The sequence below is a fragment of the Parus major genome, chromosome 2 (assembly GCF_001522545.3).
Source record: "Parus major isolate Abel chromosome 2, Parus_major1.1, whole genome shotgun sequence".
In the NCBI taxonomy this organism is placed as follows: domain Eukaryota; kingdom Metazoa; phylum Chordata; class Aves; order Passeriformes; family Paridae; genus Parus; species Parus major.
This window is the reverse complement of record NC_031769.1, coordinates 66,862,396-66,873,497: the sequence shown is the minus strand read 5'-3', so window position 1 is coordinate 66,873,497 and position 11,102 is coordinate 66,862,396. Positions and strand designations below refer to the sequence as shown.

General features: G+C 42.4%; 1 long non-coding RNA gene across 1 annotated transcript; it reads left to right on the top strand.

Annotated features, from left to right (window-relative positions):
- Positions 1–70: 70 nt before the first annotated feature.
- On the top strand, positions 71–3,571 carry LOC107199943. Its single transcript, XR_001519393.2, has 2 exons — positions 71–165; positions 2,939–3,571. It is a non-coding gene; the product is annotated as an uncharacterized LOC107199943 (long non-coding RNA).
- Positions 3,572–11,102: the final 7,531 nt, after the last annotated feature.

Here is an 11,102-nt window from a genome sequence, read left to right as displayed (position 1 = left end):
AGGGAGGGAGGGAGGGAGGGAGGGATTTTTAAACAGCTTCTTCTTTTTCACGAGCTCTTCCTGCAAGAGCTCTTACAGGCCAGCTTTGTAAAGTGAGAGGCTGTGATTTGATGCAATCAATTCCCTACACAGGATTTTCATTCATGGGGTTCAGTATTAAGGCAGGTACTTTGAAAACCGTATTTCTGAGTGCCCTTTTTTTTCCCCTGGTAGTTACATGGAAAAGACACTATAGAACAGACCTGATCTCAACTCCTTTAGAAGAGCTCCTCCATAAAAGTGTTGACTGGTAGAGACTGTGAGATGTTTATTTGCTTTGTAATAGAGACAACTACCAAAAGTTCTAATATTATTCATTAGGAAAATTTAACCAGTGTTCCATGGATCGAATCCTACAGAGGCACCTACTGGGGTGCATCCACTGAGGTTCTGTCACTAGATTCCTGTTAGATTTAAAAACAGTAGCAGTTCAAATCCCAAGAAATTAATCTCATCCTTCCATCTTTCAGATTACAAATATGAGATAAAGATGCAAGACATTTTCTGATTATGGCTTCATTTCCAAGGCAGAGTTTTGGAATACAGACACAGAAATATAACTTCATTAAAAACTGGGTTAAAATCTTTTGGTTTCACTTTTATAGTGGAGGTGTCTATAATTGCACCTGTACTTAGACTGTCTGCAGTAACTGTTCGCTATTCTAATTAATGCTAATCCAGGCCATCTAAAACTGTGTAAGTATATCTGACATTAAAATCTGCCAGTAAAATTTAAGATATTTAAGATATTTATTTTCATGTAACAGAAATGGCATCTTGGACTGCATATGTTTGCTTTATAAGCACAGGCTATCAAACCGTAGAAGCTGACATTATGTACTGAGGTAACACAGAGTGCTTAAACCTTGTACCCCACAGATGTTAAGACTTGTACCCAGTTTAGGATGAGCCCTTCTGTTGACAGACAGACAGAAAACAATGATTTCATTTGTTATCAATAGTCAAGATTTACATCCAAGACTCACAGACTTATTTTCATGCAAGTTATTTCGTTTTGATTCTGGATCCTACAGAAGACTTGTTCTTGGTTTTCATGCAGACAGCTGTTTTCCTGTTAGTCCTGTACTGCCTCTGAATGCAGCAAAGGTTGCTCTAGTTGGAAAATCACATACAGAGGGAAACAAATGCTCACTTTCTCTTCTTTCACATCTCATGACATCACTTACATACAATCATTTCTCTCCAAACACCCACACTTTTCATTTAAGAACCAAAATTATTACTACGATTTGGCACATGATACTGCACAGTCCTGGGCTCTGGGAAAACCAGAGCTAATCTTTAAAGCCCAAAGACAAACTTGCATATGCTGCAGCTCAACCCTTGGCTATGTATGTGTCTTTCTAATTCTAGGGGAAGCCATAGGAAACCTTCCTGAGCAGCATCCCTAACACATGGCAGCACTGCTGCAACATGATTTCTGCATTTTTTAGATGCTGCTGGCTCTGAGCCATCTCACCCTTTACAGTACATGTCCTGTAGCACATGTTAGGCTGAACATGTTGTATAAGACATGTTCAGCCTAAAACTATTCATCTACACAGCCCTCACCTGTAAATTCTGCAGGGGACCAGGAAAAAATTATGCAGTCTAGACAACTGACTAGACCACTGCCATTTCCTTCTCATCACACAGATTGTCCAGCCCAAGAAGAGATCACAGCAGGGTTTAGAGGAAGGTGAACAGTACAACTGTTCAGTACAACTGCTAAGGAGGATGGTATGGATAAAAAATCGTCAGCAAGGTGCTCACACACACAGATCTTGGAGGCATACACAAGCATGCAGTCCCACATCTATTTCAAACAACTGGTATTTTCATAATCTTTTATATGAACCCCAGCATGTAATTGTAAGCAGGCTGTTTTCCAAAATACAATTGTGTTGTGGAAGTGGGAAAGCAAATAATAGATGTTATATACTGCACAAAGAGCTATCACAGTGTCATTCTTCTCTAGAGACTTTTCAGCATAGTGAAAGAATGATTTTAGGTTTTATACTGCTCCAGGGTGGAAAGTCAAGTAAGGAGGCTGGATATGGCAATCAAAATGAAATTGAAATTTGCCTTTGAGAACAAGACTTTCCAGAAACAATGTCATGAGGAGAGGACATGGGAATTAAAAAGTCAACTGTCAGCCCTCATCAGAAACCATAAGAAGAGCTTTAGGAGCATTACCTGCCACATCCATGCAAACAAAGAAATTAGTCACTACATCATGAGGGATGAAACCATTACCATTAGTGAACACAGCAGGCAATGTATTCACACAGCCTTACTCCAAGTTATGCCCCAGCACATGTGAGGCTCAGCAGAAGCCTGGCATGTTTCCAGCAGGCCTGAAAACACCACTGTGCTTCAGAACATATTGCTGTGGAGAATGGTTTGAATAAATGCCTCTGCAGCAAAACCACTGACATCTATGAGGTTATGCAAGCAGCTCAGTGTTTGTTCTATGATATCGTTAGAGCAATATCATAGAGCTCATAGAAATTCAAATGTGATCCATAAACCATCAGGTTATGTATTCAATTATAGCCAAATCTGCCTGTATTGCAACAGATGAAGTAAAAAGCTTGAACTATGCCTTGGAACAGAGATGTTTGAAGGAGAGCAGTGTATGCACATCTTGGTTAAAGATTTTAGTAGAAAAAAAGGGAAGAAATTGGTTTCTGTTAGTCCCAGGCTAAATGTTCCTGTTTAAATCTTATTATATCACTAATAAAGCAGATGACTAGTTATCCACAGAGGTTTCTATTATTTTATTATTTTTTTAAACTCAATTCCATGACTCATTTACATAGCCCAGGAACATGTAGTGCATGTTCTTGTTCCCATTCTTCTCATATTTCTGTTTATTTTTTCATATCCTTTCTTACAGTTAAAATAACCTTGGTTGAAGAGGTAACCCTATTACGTGGCAGCAAGGCCTCCTAAGATCAGCTCTAAACCACCATCACAGCTCTGCTGTGGAGCAGCACTCGGTCACAGCAAAGGTATTCTTGAGCAGAGAACATCCAAGCTTTGACACCCTCGGCCCATTTTCAAGCAAGGGGGCAGAATGCTGTCAGCCTTCATATCACTTGTGGACTGTGATTCCCCAGAGAAACAGCAGCAGAGGAAGAGATGCCCTTACTCCCCTCACTCTCATGGAATGCTCATCTTGCACACTAGCTGACCTTTTGAAATAAGCACTCATGATAACCTGCATTTTCACAACCTTAGCCTTAAAGCCCTTCTTTCAAAAGTAGCCTTTTGTTTCTGAGTGTTCAGCCTGAGCTTGCTCTCCTGAGTGCCTGTTGCCAAGGGTTCTTTAAGGAATATGCTGAGACAGGGGCTGAGTGGCCCTTTCGTGCCCCCACCCCATCTGTTTCAAGATAGGCATCCAAAAATCAAGATAAATGAACTTGAGTGAATGATTGTTCAAAACAGGAGTCTATGGAACTTTCCCATGGCCATGGAGATTGTCAATGGAATAAATGAATTGTTATTGCTTCCCAGACTTGTACAACCTAGCTCTAAACCACAATAATTTTTCATATTTGTGCATTCACTATCACAAACACTATGCACACTTTTCCAGGAGCAGTTGTGCTATCATTGCAGTAGTTTGAAAGGGGGAAGAAATTACACATACCTTGCTATGCTATCTTCCCACAAGATAAAACTGCAGTAGTGAGGGGTTCTGTTATGGGACAGAGCAATTAAAGGGGAGAGAAAAAAAGGCTATGATGTCTCTTTATAAAAAAAAAAAGTCTGGAGAATCCCTTAGGTTGAGCATTTGAGTTTTCAGAGAGAGGAGAGGGAAAGGAATTTATCTCTCTTTCAATTTTCTATTTGGGGTTTTGCTGTAAGCTTTGACTGCTGCTACATTACTTGTCAGGTTGAACCCCTGAACCACAGAAATTAATCCCAGAAGAAACTACTTTGGCTTGTGAGGTGGTGTGAACACAGGATGCTAGATGACAATAGGCCACAGAAAAGGTCAAAAAACCCATTGGGGGAAGCAGTGCACATTGCTTGAGTGCTGTGAGAGTCATGCCAAGTAGCTGCACAGCTAACTGAGTTTGGGGGATTTCTCAGCTCTGCTTGTTACTCTTGGGGTTTGCAATACTGCAGGTAGCAAAGAAGAAAGGGGGAGGGGAAGGGGCTGGGCAGCAGAGATGTATGGCAAGGAAGTAATTCTCAAATGTTGAGGGCTCTGTGACAGCAGTGGTGGATCTGCACTACTAGTTAGGGTGCTGCAGGGAAGTAACTTTGCTTGTGCCTTTTGCGTAGGAGGTTTGGGAGCAAATGGGGATACCCCACAGCCACATGAAAAAAAGGAAGTATACATAGAGCTGTATGACTAATGCCCCTTAGTGCCTGGGACAGACCTTTCTGAGCCATACACACAAGTCTTTGCCAGCTCCTTCATGCGGACCAAGCTAGAAGCAATCTAAATTAATGGGGCACACTGAGTTGTGTGAATTTTAGTTCATGTTATAGCAACAAAATATTTCTCAAACCAGAACTCCCAAAACACTAAGAGCAAGCAAATCACTAAATTAACAACAACTTGTATGAATATTTAATTTTGCACCCATCTAACCTCCACTCGGTCAATCACCAAAACCTTGTATTGGCTGTTCTGTAAAACTGTAACATTCAGAGCTGTTTACCAAGCTGGGTTCTGCACATGTACTGGAAGAACACCTCTTTATGTGGGAACTCCTGCCTCCTTTCCCTGCATGGGGAGGAGGCATATATGGGTACTGGTTATATTTCTGTGAAGATTGCCCTTTCACACCTCTGGTGACTGGGATCCCGAGAGGGCAGGAGCAGCTTTCAGATACAGTAACACTCCAGCCCTGCAGAGGCTTACCATGTATATGAATGTTATAAACCCAGTGATTATCCCACAGAATCACAGCCCATGGGCAGCCCATGGCAGTGCTCGGGCTCTGACCCAGCAGGGCCTAAGAGGTTGGGGTGCAAGCAGTCATTTTCCAGGGGGCCACCAACCAAACCCCAGCTGCTCCCCGGGACAGCCCCTTTGCTGGCTGCAGCCTGCACAGGGCCCAATGACAGAGAGAGAAGCGCCAACATGGACATCACAGCAACGAGGCTTTGGACTCGAGAGTCACAGGGCCACAGAAAAACAGACTACCTGCAGCTAGCCAACAGTAATGCAAAAGCAAGTAATATCGGGAATATGTCTTGAATCATCTTCCCCAACCATTTTGGTACATCCCTAGGGGACAACTACCAACAGGCCTTCACTCCCATACACAGAAGTTGGCACGTATCTTTTCCCAGCATGTGCTGATGATTTTATTTTTTCCTTTCTATGTTCTAGCCCAATGATTAAGACTAGAATTGAAACGCTGTCTCCCTGGAGAGAATTTTTTCACATGTTTCACACTTCAGGGCACCTCAGCCACCAAGCCCCACGAAACTGTAGAAGAGCAGGAGGTGAGGACAGGGAGAAGTCAGGGCACCTCTGTGCTGGAGAGACTCCCACCTGCAGAAGAGAGCTGAGGCAGCAGCAGCAGCAGCTCTAGCACAGCACAGCTGGTAGCGCAGAGAGGAGTTTGGATCCCAGCTCTGGCTCCAAGGATTTTCCTTGTGTTTCACTCGACACAGTCATTACCTATAAAATTCCAGGTCAAATCCTAAATCAGAAAGTTTTCTCCAGGTGGATTTTGAGCATAGCAGATTGGACAACACATAGTTAAAAGGGCTGAAGTTTTGTTTATAGGCAGATTGAAGGTGGTTGTCTCTTTTTGTCGAGTCTCCCACAAGCCCCTAAGCATCAGTTTGCCTGTCCATCAAACACAAATCATTACTCTTCTTTTGTATTTTTTGTATTATGATGACAGTATCTGTTCTATGAATAAACTGTTAAATGTACAGGTGAAACCCAAGATATCTAGATTCTTTATCTGATATACAAAATAGACAAAGAAAGGATGGTGGAAGTAACAAAATAGCTGCTCCGCAGAGCCACACTTGGCAAACACAGGAAAGATTTTGATTAATTCCCAATTTGTTTTGCAAATACCCACACAAGGGAGAAAACACACTGCTGTGAGGGGGGAGCTGCTGCTCCTCGCAGCTCAAGAAGTTTAAAGCATTTCACGGTGCCGTTCTTTGCCCTCCAGCACCCCCAGCTGGGCTCCCGGCAGGGCAAGCGCCGTCCTGACTTTTCTGTCGCTCACAACAGGCTCAGTCAGTTGGTACCAGGGCACTAAAGACAAGGAAATGTTGCTTCGCTCTATTGAAGCCTCAGAGTCTGATTTGGGTGGAAATTCAGAGGGGCCTCCCCCCAGAATTATGTCCTCTGCACAACATCATTCTTTGGACTCTGGCTAAGTAGCTGATTTGTTTTGAAGCCAATTGTCACTGAGCTGCTCACTATTTCCAATGTCAGGTTGCTAATCCTGGGCAGGATGCTGTGTGTTAAAACAATTTTTCTTTGATGACTCTTTTACCAGGATGGCTAGTGCTCGGCTCACAGGATGGTGTGCTCCTGTACAGGACTTGATCCCATATCATAGCTTGATTCCAAGTCAATGAAAGGCTCAACAGTACCTGGAAAACAATCACCAAGTTACTGTAATGGCTACATCCCATAACAGAGTACCAGGATGAGGTCATGGCACACTGAGCAAGTGCTCTCTCTTCTTTTCATTGGCTGTTCTCCCCATGGGGCTTGCAGGTGCACAAAGTGACCTGTCAGCAGATGTTTCAGACGAGTTCTCTGTCATGTAGGAGGAACCTGTAAAAATTCCTTTGGAAAGAATATCTAAAATTAGTTGCTTCTGAAATACATAATGTCACACATGTCACTGGATTCACCAGAGGCAGACCCTCATGTACATTCTGCTGCCCGTCTATGGTTGATCAGCTGTATAGGATTGTTATCCCCCACCACAACAGACTTCAGCCTGCAGCTTGGCTCCTTTCCAGCATCACTTTTCACATCTAAAGAAGCATCAGCTTGAATATGAAAACAGAATGCCAACGTGATGTATTTTCTCCATAACAGACAAATGCAAATCTTGCATTAGGGATAGAAACCAATTTTGATGCACAATGACTATTAAAAGAGGTCTCCCAAGTTTTTGTTTCATCTAAGGGAAGAATTATTGGCATAGAAAATCTACTTAGTCCCCTCTTCACCTCTCTCCTGAAAAAGCCTACAATCCTTAAAACTGTGTTTTGAACTTGTGTTCAAAGACAGAGCTGTAGAATATCAGCAGATTTTAAAATACCTTCTCAGTAAACTATGGTCAGATGTATTCAAGTTTTTTAGTATCATAGTTAATGCATTGCCATTCTCAGTTCAAATACTCCATAAAGTACCTTGCCCTGAAAATAAACTGCTTATTTATTGCCTCTTTAAGTATCAGTTAATATTAATTTCACTGTATGTTTACATTAAATATTCCACAAGTAGTTGAGGGAGAGTGCAGACACATCCTATTGCCTTTTGCTATCACAGATGGGGCAAAGAAAGTCACATTTAGCAAAGATTCTCATTATTCAGATGCAAAGATAAATCTTAGATGTGCTGTGCTTTACAGAAAAAGACTGAATTCATAGCCAGGTTTGAAATTTCAGCCTCTCTTCAAAAGAGCATCTCAGACCAGACTCCTCAATCAAAAGTTACAGAAGGGTTTAAAAATTTGAAAGTAACAAATTTGTATTTGACTGATCTAGTCCTCTTACACCCTGGCAAAAATCTGCTAGCAGAAGCTGCAATTCAGTTTTAAAACAGATAAAAGCCTTAGATATATATTTCATTTATATACTTTCACAGTGTTAAATATTTAACATCACAAAGTTTAAAAATAAGCTAAACAATTGATAAGGGATGTTTTCTGGGACACTATCCCTGTTCCTGGTTTGCTTTTGATTTAGAGACTGTATTGCAGACTTGTTAAACCCGGAGGTTACTGTTTTCTATTTCTCTTACTCATTACCATACAGACAGGCTGAGAAGAAAATAGGTCACAGTGAGAGGCTGTTAGTCAAACAGTCCTCCTCCTTCCTTCCTGTTGCACAAGCCTGTCAACTTTTCTGCTCAAAGAAGAAAGATCAATACAAGAGTGACTGTCATCTTTATTACATAACAAAGCAAGCCTACGAATACCTATGGTGTTATTGTGACATGTATGGGGTAAAGACCTATTTTCTGTTCGATATTATTTCTCAGTTTCTCTGTTTTTTCTTCCTTTTCAGTGCAGAACCACAGTACTCACAGCTTAAAACTTACCCCAGTGGCTGTGCTCCCTGCAAAAGTCACAGAAAACTAATCTTAAATAGGATTTCTCTCACACTAACAGTTTGTTAGCACTGTTTTTCCTTGCTGCTTCTTAACACTGGCAACACAGGTTCTTAAAATATTTTGTCTAGGACAGAATTTGTATTAGAGATTAAAAGCTTGTCCTTGGTGAAAGCTTCCCTTCTGCTGTAAAGGCAAACCCTCGCACTGGGCGCTAGAGGGCCCAATAAATATCCTTTAGATACACAGTATCTCAAAGCCTTGATATACTGCTCCAGAGACAGAACAGTGTGTACAATAAACTTTGCTTCAATCCTAGGATAAGGTGTAAGAAGAGTTAAAGTAGTTCCTGCATGGTTATGTTCTAATCTATTCCTTTTCTAAGATAGATGACCATCCCTTGCACTCCAACCCACAGTAGGCCATTTGTATGAAGAAAACGCACACATGCACACACAAATACGATATTAGCATTTCCACACGAATTTATACAACAACTATTGTGCATCACAACTTTGTGTGCTGTGTCATCTGATAAAGTGGGAGGGGGAAACTTTCATCTAGTTCAATTGCTGACAAAATCAATCAACCTAAGTGCTTCATGAGTTTGTACTTTACAGTGGTATTTTTAATAGCTTTGATTGTGTTTATGACTCAACTCAGTGCTGGCTTGAATCAACAAACCTGGTTGTTTCAGAGTGGTTTAGATGGAAGTGCTGAGCTCTCCTTTCCTGGATCCAATGACAGTGGAAAGGGTTCAAAGCTGCACTAGGGCAGGTTCAGACTGGACATTAGGAAGAATTTCTTTACTGATCATTCAGTGTCGCTTCCCTCTAATCCTCCCCAAGGAATTTATTAACAAGAACCTGGGTTACCCTCACCTTCTGCAGTGAGCCACTACAGCACCCAGCTGCTGTTGCATGTTAAAAGTTTCAGCAATTCTTGACATAAAGACTGAAGCTTTCCTGTTCCAAGGTCATCCCAGTGCCTAAGTAATAAAATGATGCCTGCTTTCTCTCTTTTCCTTCACCAAAACATAAAATATTTTTCTGCAGTGAAACAGTTTCAACAAGAACTAATGACGTAGCCACTCTGGAATAAACAACTTGCAGTTTGATGTGGAGGTCATTCTTTAAGAATGGGTGTTTGGCTTCCCTCGAGCTGAGGACAGAATTAAATCCAACTCAAGAACTTTCTAAATAAGTGGACCAATAAACAAATACTGCAGTGTACAAAAACCAAAAACAAAACCAGAAACAAAAACAAAACAAAAAACCAAACAAAAAAAAGCCACAAGTATTTCTACCCTCCTTTGCTAAGTGTCCAATGCCTGCCCCAAGAAAATCAATAGAAAATTAAATTTCTTCAAGTTTCTTGATTAGATTTTCAGAGAATAAAAGTTATTCATCTTCTTTAGAGGGTTTGGGGCTACAAATCATAAGAAATAGTATTTTGGATACCAGTAGGGAAGTGCACCTATAATATATCTGAAGAACAGTATTTAAGCTACAAACTTGTGCCGAATTCCTCCAATAGGTAAGTCGTTCATAAAGCAGAAGGGTTTTTTCTAACCTCTGTGAGAACTAAGATCAGCAGAGTGTTCTGAATGCTGCTCAGGAGGTTAAACAAGTGAAAGTTGTTTTTAGTCTCTGTGAGCCTTAAGGCATGCCTATGGGAGACAAACCAACTAGATTTGCATCACTTTTAAAATAAAGGGCTTTGAGCTATCATCACCGAGGAGTAAAATCTTATTATTATGACAGATAATTCCAGACAGTCATCAGCTCAGCACCCCATAGTGGTCAAAAAAGCACAAATTTTACATCAGGAATTAGTGGGACCACAGAACAGAAAATCAGACTATTGGGTGTATCCAAGGCAGGTCCACAGTGTGAAAGCTATGTGTAGAGCTGGTTCCCTTGCTTAAAGAAACAATACAGCAAAACTGGAAAGAGGCAGAGAAGAGCACTAGAGAGGACTGAAAGCACAGAGCAGTTTCTGAAGAGAGATCAACCCCGAAGAACGTTCCAGGAAAGAGGCAATTCACCTGGCACAGGCTGCAAGTCCACAAAATCACCAGCGGACGGGGGAAGAGCACGCACTGATCCTTCACTGCCACCCACAGTACAAGAATTACAGCTGTGGGGTACCAAATGAAACCAGATGCAGAGGGAAAAAAAGCCGGAGCCGTGGCTGCGGGCGGCGCCGATCCTGATTCCTCCCAGCTCTGGCCGTGCCCCAGGGCCGGCCCGGCCGGGCCGCCAGCAAGAGTTGGACTCGGTGATCTTTATGGATCTCTTCCAGCTCAGGATTTTCCGTGATTTTATGAAGGGCGGCTCCCAGCCCCGCCGCAGGTGTGCGCCGGGCCCCGAGCAGCAGGTAAGGGCAGCCCGGCTGGGGCCAGGCTCGTTCTGGAGCCACTTTCCAGAGGGCAGCGCGATGCACCCGGGGATTCTCCTCGTTCCTGTTCCTGGTGTTTCTCACCAGCAAATCTCTCACTTGAATCCTCAGGCACCACCAGATTATCGAGAGAGAAGCGCCCCAGCTCTCCCCAACGATGGCAGGTAAGAGCAAATGTGGCTGAAAATGCTGCTCGCTCCAGGGCGCTGGGCACCTCAGGGATGGGGACTCTCTGCTGGGTTTAGTTGGCACACTGAGGTCTTGGTTTTCCAAACGACTGAAATTACCTCAGTAAGTGGTGCCTTGGAAAACTCCAGTCTCTCCAAACCCTGTGTCCAAGTGCCCTCAGATCCACCTAAATGGAAACAAATCAGCA